The following is a 12,929-nucleotide window of genomic DNA, read 5'->3' on the forward strand; positions in this document are numbered from 1 at the left end:
GATTTGGGTTTTGTTATGTAATAAGGCCGCTTATGATTATTTTTAATTGGGTTTCGATTTATAACTTATAATGATGACCTTAAATTATATTAACTATCAAAATGGGCTAGATCTAGGGTTCGTTTTCCAAAAACATAAACTGATTTCGAAGTAACACGATTACAAACAAGGCTTCTGCTATGATAACATTTTACAAACTTAAATACGTTTTATTCTAAAATAGACATAATTTCAATGGTAACCTAAAAATATACGCGATGTTAGAGTGTGGCAATGGCGGTGTGCATGTCTAGGATTGGATCCGAAAGAGCTTGGTACTGAAGCAGTCCGATGGACTCACCTCCTTTTTCCGGTTTCCTACCTGGTGCGCAGCTTCCATTCACTTTAACCTTCAATGAATTAATCCTTTGAACATCAAGTACGATTTCCTAGACTTAGAATGAAAAAATGTTTTAACGTTTTGATGTGGCACGTCGGAACCGGTCATAACGTCTAGGCCGGGTACATTTTGTGGTATCAGAGCCAAGTTGCAACAACTCGGCTGTGGAATGAGTTTACAAAAACGAAGATTTCAAAAAAAAAATTTGTTTTTAAAATCTGGACTTCTGAAGGTGGCATTCCGAATCTCCGGCCCAAGCCTGTAAGTATTCTGAATTTTTCTAAATATATTCTGAATTATCTGTCTGTACTGAAACTTTACTAGAATACTCTAGATAGGATGCTACTGAAATCCTAGAAAAGCTTACTAAAAGACTGAAACTGTAGCTAGACATCGATTCTGCGAAAACCAACTCTGAATTACTGTCTGAATCATAAAACATCTGTAATAAACATTGGAATGATATTAATGCATAAAATTAATTATCAGATAATACGATATGAGTACAAGAGCCACTCATGGAAGAGGCTGTGGATGTGGCCGAGGAAGGGCTCGAGCGGTATCTTCATCTTCGGGACATATGCCGGCGGCAGATGCACCGGTACCATCGGCAACAGAAGTGGAATCTCATGATCGTGGTGCCGGGGATGACGCCCTATCGTAGGCTATGCTTCGAGTTCTAGAAAGGGTTGCCGGGGCAAGTTCGGGCAACGAAATTCGAGGATCGATTTCTGAACGGCTCTGAGCTAACAGAGCAGAGATCTTTAGGGGCGTATCTGGTGTAGCCCCGAATGTGGCAGAATATTGGTTGGAGGCCATAGAATGAATTATGGATGACTTGGACTGCTCGGTGGAGCAGAAGCTGAAGGGGGCCGTATCGCTGCTGCGAGATGAGGCTTACCAATGGTGGCTCACCGTGGGGGATGGAACCCCAGCTGATAGGGTTACTTGGGAGCTGTTTAAGACAGCCTTTCAAGGAAAGTACGTCGGGGCAAGTTATGTGGATGCCCGCAGGAAGGAATTCCTGAATCTGGTGCAAGGATGTAAAACTGTTGCTGAGTATGAGGCTGAGTTTCTGAGGCTGAGCCGGTATGCTGTGGGGATAGTCGCTACGGAGTATGAACGTAGCGTTCGCTTTAAGGATGGACTCAGAGATGACCTTAAGGTGCTGATTGCTCCGCAGAGGGAGCGGGATTTCGCGGTTCTGATGGAAAAAGCTAAGATAGCTGAGGAGGTAAAGCGTACTGAGAGGCAAAACCATGAGAAAGATCGGAACCGTTTCCGGAGGGATTCTAGACCTTCGGCTAGAGCAAATAAGAATGTCAAAAGGGCGAGAGTGAAGGAACCAGTTCGAGCAGCTCCGGTGAATGTGGTTAGACCGCCAATTTGTGGAGACTGTGGAAAGGTACATTTGGATGAGTGTAGGAAATGTTCCGGTGCTTGTTTCCGATGCGGATCTATGGAGCATAGAGTTAAGGACTGCCCACAGAGAGCTGATCAGGCTCAGGTTGTTGTACAGAGGGTTGTTCAACTCGCGAGAGGTGGACCACAACCACCGAGAGGACGCGGACAAGGTAGGGGTAGAAATGGAAATGGAAATGGTCGAGGTCGAGGGGCGCCTGGCAGGGGTGCCAGAAATACTGAGGCTCGACAGCCAGCATTGGTGTATGCAGCTCGTCGTCGAGAGGAGGGCGACGCACCTGACGTCATAATTGGTACGTTTTTGGTTTCTAGCATGCCGTATACTACTTTGGTGGATATTGGATCTACTCATTCCTATGTTACAAGTGCCATATCTGGGTCATTGGGAGTGCATTCTGAAAAGATAGTGAGTGGGGTCTCTGTGTTAAGTCCTTTGGGCCACTCGGTTAGGGTAGACAAACTGTATAGGAATGTACCCCTAGAAACTCAAGGTAGGATCTTTCTTGGAGATCTAATGGAGTTGCCATTCAGAGAGTTTGACCTCATTCTGGGAATGGACTGGCTTGTTAAGCATAGGGCGACTTTGGATTGTGCTGCAAAACGAATGGTGTTAAGGACCACGGAGGGTGAGGAGGTTATGATGATAGGTGAGCGAAGGGATTATTTGTCTAATGTGGTGTCGGCAATTGAGGGCCGAAAAGTGGATTCGAAAAGGTTGTGAGGCCTATTTGGCATTCGTAAGCCAGTCGGAAGAGAAGGGATTGACAGTGGATATGGTCAGGACCGTAAAGGAGTTTCAAGATGTTTTTTCGGAGGAGCTTCTGGGATTACCTCCAAACCAAGAAGTGGAGTTTGGAATCGACTTGTTGCCTGGAACGGGGCCAGTGTCTATCGCACCGTATAGGATGGCACCGAAGGAGTTGGTGGAGCTAAAGACACAAATTCAAGAGTTGTTGGATAGGGGCTTTATTAGGCCAAGCGTGTCTCCATGGGGAGCACCGGTGTTATTCGTGAAGAAGAAGGATGGTACAATGCAGATGTGCATTGACTATCGCCAGTTGAACAATCTGACCATTAAGAATAAGTATCCACTGCCAAGGATTGACGATCTGTTTGACCAGCTTAAGGGGCTTCTGTATTTTCTAAGATCGACCTTAGATCTGGATATCATCAGTTAAGGGTCAAGGAGACGGATATCCATAAGACGGCATTCAGGACTCGGTATGGTTATTACGAATTTCTGGTTATGCCATTTGGGCTGACGAACGCTCCTACGGCATTTATGGATCTGATGAATCGGGTGTTTCAACCATTTCTGGATCAATTCGTAGTCATCTTTATTGACGATATTCTGGTATATTCTGAAACAGAAGCAAAGCATGATGAAGATCTCCGTATAGTGCTACAAGTGTTAAGGGAGAAGGAACTTTATGCAAAGTTCAGCAAGTGTGAATTCTGGTTGAGGGAGGTAACTTTCTTAGGACATGTGGTCTCTGCTGAAGAGATTAAGGTGGATCCTCGAAAAATTGAAGCAGTTTTGGAGTGGAAGCCGCCTAGGTCAGTATCGGAGATACGGAGTTTCCTGGGATTGGCAAGAGGTTTGTGGAAGATTTTTCGGTGTTGGCTGCACCTCTGACTAAACTCATAAGGAAAGGGGTACCATTTGTATGGACTGAGACCCAGCAGGAAGCTTTTGAAAAGTTGAAGAAATTTTTGACTGAAGCACCTGTGTTAATTCAGCCGGAGTCTGGGAAGGATTTTACTGTGTACAGCGACGCATCACATGTAGGTTTGGGCTGCATGTTAATGCAGGAGGGTAAGGTGGTTGCATATGCGTCACGACAGCTTAAGCCTCACGAGGGGAACTATCCTACTCATGATTTGGAATTAGCAGCAGTGGTTTTTGCACTTAAGATTTGGAGACATTACCTGTATGGAGAGAGGTGCATTATATACACAGACCATAAGAGTCTTAAGTATTTGTTGACTCAGAAGGAGCTGAACCTTAGGCAAAGGAGATGGATTGAATTGCTTAAGGATTATGACTGTTCAATCGAGTATCACCCAGGAAAGGCTAATGTGGTAGCCGATGCTTTGAGTCGTAGAACCGTATCTGATCTGAGAGCAATGTTTGCTCGTTTGAGTTTGTATGATGATGGTAGTTTGTTGGCTGAATTGCAAGTAAGGCCAACCTGGGTGGACCAGATTAAGGAAAAGCAGTTGGAAGATGAGTCTTTGGTCGCTCGTTTTCAACAAGTTAAGGAAGGGAAAACTTCTGAGTTCGGTTTAAATGGTGATGGAGTTCAGTGTTTCCGAGGAAGAATTTATGTTCCGAAGGACTCTGACTTGAGGCAGACAATATTGAAGGAAGCTCATGGGGGACTATGTGCCATGCATCCTGGAGGGAATAAGTTGTATCATGACTTGCGGGAATTGTACTGGTGGCCTGGACTTAAGCGAGAAGTGACGGAGTTTGTAGGAAAATGTTTGACGTGCCAACAAGTGAAAGTTGAGCATCAATTACCTTCTAGACTATTGGAGCCGGTAAAGATACCACTTTGGAAGTGGTAGAGGGTAACCATGGACTTTGTGAGTGGGTTGCCGTTGACACCATCGAAGAAAGACTCGGTATAGGTGATTGTGGATCGGTTGACCAAATTGGCCCATTTCATACCAGTACGTACCGACTTTTCGCTTCAAAAGTTAGCCAAACTGTATGTGGCGAAGATTGTACGACTTCATGGAGTCCCAGTTTTGATTATCTCTAACCGGGATCCTAGATTCACATCTCGGTTTTGGCAAAAGTTGCATGAGGCATTAGGGATGCAGTTGAACTTCAGTATGGCTTTCCATCCCCAAACTGATGGTCAGTCAAAAAGGGTCATTCAGATTCTGGAGGACATGTTAAGGGATGCGTGATTGACTTTCGAGGTAGTTGGGAGGACTACTTACCGTTGGCAGAATTTGCGTACAATAACAGTTATCAGGCGAGTATTCGAATGGCACCGTATGAAGCACTGTATGGTCGAAGGTGTCGTACACCTAGTTGTTGGACGGAGCTAGAGGAGCGACAAGTTCTTGGACTGGAATTGGTGGCTGATACTCAGGCTAAGGTCAGAATAATTAGGGACCATTTGAAAGAAGCATCTGATAGGCAAAAATCGTATGCAGATTTGAAGCGTAGGGAGATTGAGTACTTAGTAGGGGATATGGTTTTTTTAAAGGTTTCTCCTTGGAAAAAGATATTGAGGTTTAGTAAGAAAGGCAAGTTGAGTCCGCGGTTCATTGGGCCTTATCAGGTTTTGAAGTGAGTAGGCCCAGTAGCTTATCAGTTGGAATTACCTCCAGAGTTGGACAGGATTCACGATGTTTTCCACGTCTCCATGTTAAGGCGTTATCGTTCTGACCCTACTCATCTCGTGCCTGTTGCAGAAATTGAGGTGCAAACTGATTTGACTTTTGAGGAGGAGCCTGTGCAAATTTTGGATCGAGATGTTAAGATTCTGAGAAGGAAATCTGTCCCATTAGTAAAGGTGCTTTGGTGTAATCATGGCAGAGAGGAAGCTACTTGGGAGCCAGAGGAGGCGATGCAGCAACAATACCCTCATCTGTTCGGACCAGGTAAATTTTGAGGACGAAATTTCTTTAAGGAGGGTAGAGTTGTAACACCCTAATTTTCGGGAATTTTAAAAATGTTGGAAAAATTTAAAAATTCTGTGTCCTATTTGTTTGTCGTAGGATTAAGTACGTTAGTGGGCCTCTAGAAGGCCCAAGCTTAAGGTAAAACCCGTTAGTTTTAATTAATTTTAATTCCATAAGAAAAAGGGGTTCTGGTTAATTGGGCTTTTAGGTATTAATTGTGTAAAATAAATCATAAGGAAGCATGTGGTAAAGTGGCTAAGTGACGCCACTGGGAATGCTATAAGTGGTGTGTGGATGATTGGGAGGACCCAGGTTCAAGTCACAATGACAGCAAATAAGGGATTAATTTTTATGAATGGAAAAGGTAAGTAGTGGAACTGAAGTGAAAGACTGTTAGGAAGAGTTGGAGTTGCTCAGGAGATTGAGTAAGGAGGGGATAAGGGAGAGAATTTAGGATCTAATTAGGGAGAGCTGTGTTGGCTAAATAATGGACTCTTGAGGAGCAAGAGTTGGCCGGGGAAGGGGAGCTTTAGGGAGGCAAAATTCAGCTAGGGTTAAGGTCAGTATAAATTCGGCATTAAGGGGAAGTTGAGCCGTTTGCTGACCATTTCCTTCTTCATTTTTCTCCCCTCTCTTCATCAACCTTTTTCTTATTCTCCTTTCTCCTTCATAGCCGTACCCTTCTAACCTCTTGTTCATCTCCATCCTTCCCTTTAGACGTTTCAAAACCTTCATAGCCTTTGGCCATAAAAAGCCGATATCCTAAAAGCTACACTTTCTTCTGTGCCGATTTTTCCCAGCAAAATTCTCTTATTTTGCTTATCATCTTTTGCCGATTCTTTCCTCCTTTAAACCTTATGTTTTTGTCGACAAGACCACAGTAAAACCCTATTAATTCATCTTTTTCTACTCAGTTGCAAAAAAGCCGAAAACCCCACTTTCATAGGGACTTAGCCGAAATTGAAAACACTGAAGGCTTGACTTTGGTGATCGTTTGAGGGTAGAGCGGCATTGGATTTAAGTAGGCATCAATTGGAAACATTGGTCGAAGGAATCAGTGGTAAGTAGTTTCAAAACATAGTCTTTCTTTCGTATTTTAGGAAAGGTAGAAATCCCTAAATGTTAGGGAGGCTGCCGATTTGGACTTGTAGCCCTAAGGGGTTGTAATAACTGTTCTGCTTTGGTAAATGGTGTGATTTAGAGGCTGCTGATCAAGGGCCTGGACAAGTGGAATGATCAGATCTTTAGATTTAAGACATAGTTCAGCAACAAGGTAAGATCAAGAAGGTTCTAAGCATGTTTGACCGAATATGGTAAGGGGCTATTTGCTCAGTATTAATTCGATATATAGAGTAACATGTTAGTGATTTAATTGTAGGCAGTTCGTGCGTGGATCTCGACAACGAATTGTCGCAAAACAGGTGTGTAACTGACACCTTCTCATAGACTAGATCGGCAAAAGCCGAAAGGCCGAAATGCCGGAAAGTTGGCATTTTGGGAATCTGCGAGTGTGCGAATGCTCGTAAGATAGTTGGGTTTGCATGTTTGGTATTCTGAAGGTTATAAACTGCAGTACGTGCGATTTCGTACATTTTGATAATGTGGGCTTAATGGGCAAAAAATCGGGTTCATGGGCCAACGGGCTCAATTTGGTAAGTATGCGCGGTAAGTATTCTGATAGTACGTAAATGGATAGGATATGCATGAAAACCCTAGAAGTAGCTAAATCACTACAATACCCTTATGTATGGAAAATTACCATGATACCCCTAGGTGTAAATGACCAATATGCCCCTAGGGTTAATTTTGTCTGAAAAGCATGTTGATTTACATCTGTATGATGTATGCCATGAATGAATATTTGTTGCATGGGGACATGGGTTATATTTTGGAGGAAGCGTCCTGGTGGCTATGCCACAATTATCTGATCTGGTGGCTCTGCCACATATTTCTGTTCTGGTGGCTCTGCCACGATTATCTGTATCTGGTGGCTCTGCCACAATTATCTGTATCTGGTGACTCTGTCACATTATCTGTTCTAGCAGCCATGCTGCATAATTCTGTGGCGTGTAGTGGTTGGGTGGGTCGAGTAGTCTCCCCACATGGTGAAAGGTTGGTAAGGGGGTGTATGTGGTTGGTTATGTGTTGGGTTTTGCATATACATGAAATATCTGATCTGATCTGTTATGGGCCTATGGGCTTAATTCTGTATTCTGTTCTGGGCTAAGGCCAATTTATTCTGTTTCTGTGGTTTGAGCTGATATGGGCTATGGTTGGGTTAATTTTACACACTGAGTTTCCCCAAACTCATCCCCTATTTTCATCCATGCAGGTAATCCCCAGCCATAGTGGGCTTGGAGCTGCGAGGGATTCGGAGTGGCCACTTGTTTTGCACTATGGATTTCTTCTGGTGATTTGGACTTCAATTTTCTTTGCTTTGATGATTTGGGTTTTGTTATGTAATAAGGCCGCTTATGATTATTTTTAATTGGGTTTCGATTTATAACTTATCATGATGACCTTAAATTATATTAACTATCAAAATGGGCCAGATCTAGGGTTCGTTTTCCAAAAACATAAACTGATTTCGAAGTAACACGATTACAAACAAGGCTTCTGCTATGATAACATTTTACAAACTTAAATACATTTTATTTTAAAATAGACATAATTTCAATGGTAACCTAAAAATATACGCGATGTTAGAGTGTGGCAATGGCGGTGTGCATGTCTAGGATTGGATCCGAAAGAGCTTGGTACTTAAGCAGTCCGATGGACTCACCTCCTTTTTCCGGTTTCCTACCTGGTGCGCAGCTTCCATTCACTTTAACCTTCAATGAATTAATCCTTTAAACATCAAGTACGATTTCCTAGACTTAGAATGAAAAAATGTTTTAACGTTTTGTTGTGGCACGTCGGATCCGGTCATAACGTCTAGCCGGGTTTGGGGTGTTACAGATTTTTTCTTTTGTAATTATGAACTAAACCCCCTAAATACCTAAGGGGAATAAAACCTAAGACAGATCTTGTTATTATTATCTGAATTGTATGATAAATATTTGACTTGTTCTTAATTATGTGTTCTTAATTCTTATTTTAATATTCCAGGATATTGATTAAAGTTAATACTCTTATTCAGAGGAGGAATAAACCCTGTCTAAGAGTAAATTTGTCGTAATTAAGCGGAGTCGATTGCACGCCTAGAGATAGGGTGATAAGATTTTGCCGAATTAGGGTGAAACCTAATAAGGGGATCTATAGGTCGAGTTAATGCAACACTATGGCGTTAACTAGAAAGAGATTTCAATTAATCAACCTAGGGTTAGACGTTATTAGTCTCGAGAAAGATAATAATATAACTTAGGGATTTCTACAGATCAAGTCAAATGAATAAATCGTCTGATTCAGAGTCAAATAACAAGTGAAGTCTAGGTGGATTTTTCCTTGGGTATTGCAATGCCCTCACGCCCGAGACCGTCGCCAGAGTCGAGCTTGAGGTGTTAATAAACTTAATTTATCATTTAAAGAATTTTAAATCAATTTTTCCAACTTTGGCAATAAACAATCAATCTACGACATAGTAGATTAAAAATTCATATCTCGAGTTCTGAAACTGGAATTAAGATCTGTAAATTTTCCCTGAAACTAGACTCATATATCTAACTACTAATTTTTTTCTAGAATTTTTGGTTGGGCCAATTAGTACAGTTTATTAGTTAAAGTTTACCCTGTTTCAGCATTCTACTACTTTGACCTCTGTTCACTACAAACCACTTTTCTCTTTGTACAGAATTCAAAATACTATGTAGTTTATTTCTATTAAAACTAGACTCAATAAGTAATATTTACATATAAAGCATGACTTATAATTATTTTTTTACAATTTTTAGTGAATTTATAAAGTTAGAATAGGGGATTCAGAAATTCCTCTAGCCCTATTTCACAAAAAGTTAAATATCTTATAAAATATAACTCATTTACCTATTTCGTTTCATCCATATAAAAATAGACTAATCAAGATTCGATTCCATAACTTATTCATCATTTAATTCCATTTTTAATATTTTTAGTGATTTTTCAAATTCACATCATTGCTGCGGCAATATTTTGTTTTATAGCAAATTTTACTTTACTATAGATTTAAATGGACTAAATAGCATTTTAAATATACATGACATCAAATATGATTTAGATTGGAGATTCCAATGGCTAATCATTTATAAACCCTTTTCTTACCAAACCATAACCATATAACAAGATCATTTACGCAAAGTGAGTACAGTGCTATACATGTGACACTCAAAATATACAAGCCATTTTACCAATTTAGGGCTTTGGATAGTGTGAACGAGCCTTCGACCTATCCCGATTCTCAAGCCGGCTTGTCAAAACTACAATGAATGAAAAGGAGGGAGTAAGAATAAATGCTTAGTAAGTTCACATGCAAATAACAAGTAACATGATCATGCAATTCCAACATAAACATCATTAAGACACTCATGTCATAAGAATACTTACTATCTCACCACAATTTTGTCTTACCAAATTCTCAACCAAGGATTAAAATCATACCTGTTCATTTTCACTTCTTCAACACGTTCCTCATTGAATCACTTTTGTTTTAAGTACTCTCTCTACTCTCTTATGATTCTCTCGTTGAACACATTGGAATATAATTTCAGATACGCAGATAGTGTGCACGTAAGTGCTATACTCATAGCTAAACAAGCTCAATAGCTTTTGAAATCTATGTAGTCAAGCTACCATGTAACCCGCTCATAAACGAACTCGGACTCAACTCAACGAGCTCGGGCGTTCGTATCCATAAGTGAACTCAGACTCAACTCAATGAGCTCGGATGCCTAGTTACATCTCACGAACTCGGACTCAACTCAACGAGTTCGGAACTCAACCATCCTAGTGACATGTCACTTGTACCCTAATCTATTCCCAAGGTTCAAACGGGATTCTTCTCAATTACACATTTTGATCACCTTCTTCGAAATATAGAAACTGATATTTGCTAGCATCTCATACTTATCAAGTTGTTCATATAATTTGCATATTATCAAACAATAATTCACAAAGCATAATATTTCATGGTAATAAATATCATATCGTATAAATAACATTAAATCACTTAAAATAAAAATTATGTTACTTTATTTACACATGAACTTACCTCGATACAAAATTTTAGCAATCGAGCCTATTCCTCGTAAACTTTGTTTTTCCCTCGATCACGACTTGAATCTTGTTTCTCTTGATCTATAATACCAAATTAATTTATTTAATACATACATTCATCAAAACAGCCCTAGTACGAACTTTGGCAAAATTACCATTTTGCCCATAAACTTTCACATATTTACACTTTTTCCCCAAGGCTTGTAAATTAAACCTCATCCTATTTTCTTATGTTTTATGACATGCTGATCATTTTTCCCTTCTATAGTAACATCAAATTCACACTCTAACATGTACTTATGAACATTAGGTATTTTTACCGATTAAGCCCTTTTACTCGTTTTCACTAAAACCGAGTAGCACAAGTTGTCTAGCATAATTTAAAACCTCATATTCAATCATAAAACACCAAAATACACAAATTTCACCTATGGGTATTTTTCCAAATATGAACCCTCGGTTGAATTATTGCTAGCATAAGCTAAATCGAGCTACCGGGATTCCAAAAACATAAAAATCATTAAAAATGGGGCTTGAAATCACTTACTATGAAGCTTGGAAGTTGAAGAAACCCTAGCTATGGAGAGAGGTAAGGTTCAGCCAAAGTAAGAAGAAGATGAACACATTTTGGCCTTAATTTTCCTTTTAATTAATTTTAATTACCAAATGACCAAAATACCCTTAATACCTTTCTTTGAAAATTTTCATGTACAAGCCCATTTTTGTCCAAAGTTTTAGAAATTTGTCAAATTGCTATTTAAGACCTCCTCATTAATATTCTAAAGCAATTTCATACTAAAAACTTCTTGAATGCAAGTTTTGCAAATTATTCGATTTAGTCCTTAATTTCAACTTAAGCACTTTCTGCATAGAATTGTGTCACGAAATTTTCACACAATCATGCAATCATATCATAAACCTCAAAATAATTATAAAATAATTATTTCTATCTCAGATTTTTGGTCACGAAACCACTATTCTAATTAGGCCTTAATTCGGGATATTACAACTCTCCTCCCTTTAAGGATTTTCGTCCTCGAAAATCTTACTAGTAAACAGGTGTGGATATTGATTTCTCATGGTTTCCTCAGGTTCCCATGTAGTCTCTTCTACCCCGTGCTTTTGCCACAATACTTTCAGAAGACCGACACTTTTATTTCTTAGTTGCTTGACCTCTCGAGCTAAAATCTTAATCGGTTCTTCTTCGTAAGTCATATCCGGTCGTAGTTCAATTTCTGTCGGTGAAATTATATGTGAAGGATCTAAACGATACCGACGTAGCATAGATACGTGGAACACATCATGCATCTTCTTTAATTTAGATTACAATGCTAACCGATAAGCTATTGGTCCAACTTTTTCAATTATTTCATACAGTCCAATAAAACGCGAATTCAACTTGCCCTTCTGTCTAAATCAAGAACTTTCTTCCATGGAGACACTTTTAAAAAATACCTTGTTACCAACTTGAAACTTGATTTCCTTTCATTTCAAATCCGCAGAAGATTTCTGTCTATCCAAAGCAGTCTTCAAACCATCTCGAATCACTTTCACTTTTTATTCGGTTTCTTTTATTAGATCAACTCCATAAATCTGATTTTCCTTGAGTTTCAGTCCAATATAATGGCGTTCGACATTTACGACCATACAATGCTTCATAAGGTGCCATCTTCAAACTCGTCTGATAACTATTATTATAAGCAAATTCCACCAATGGTAAGTACCTTTCCCAACTTCCTTGAAATTCCAATACACAACATCTGAGCATGTCTTCAAGAATCTGAATTACTCTCTCTGATTGTCCATCAGTTTGTCGATGAAAAGCAGTGCTGACATTTAACTTCGTACCTAATGCCTCTTGCACCTTTTGCCAAAATCGCGAAGTAAATCTCGGATCTCTATTCGAAATGATTGAAAAAGGTATTCCGTGAAGTCTAACAATCTCACTGATATACAATTCAGCCAACTTATTAAGAGAATAATCCATACGTACCAGAATTGTAACACCCCTATCCCATAACCGTCACAGAAATAGGACGATGTATTACCGAAAACTAGGAATCTGATCAGGGCCGTAAAATTTTGAACATTTTTTTTGAATAAAGATCATTTATTTACTAAATTGCTAGACGCAAACAAAGTTCGAATTTAACACTTATACAAGTAAGTTCCATAAGATACCGTAATCACATGACTTCTACACGAAGGTCAAAGTATCATTCTACTTATTGTCTATCCTATACATGCCATAAGATAATCCAATCTTATGGCTGCCGTAATGGTAGATAGTGTGACGAAG

Source organism: Gossypium hirsutum, chromosome A04 (assembly GCF_007990345.1).
Source record: "Gossypium hirsutum isolate 1008001.06 chromosome A04, Gossypium_hirsutum_v2.1, whole genome shotgun sequence".
NCBI lineage: Eukaryota > Viridiplantae > Streptophyta > Magnoliopsida > Malvales > Malvaceae > Gossypium > Gossypium hirsutum.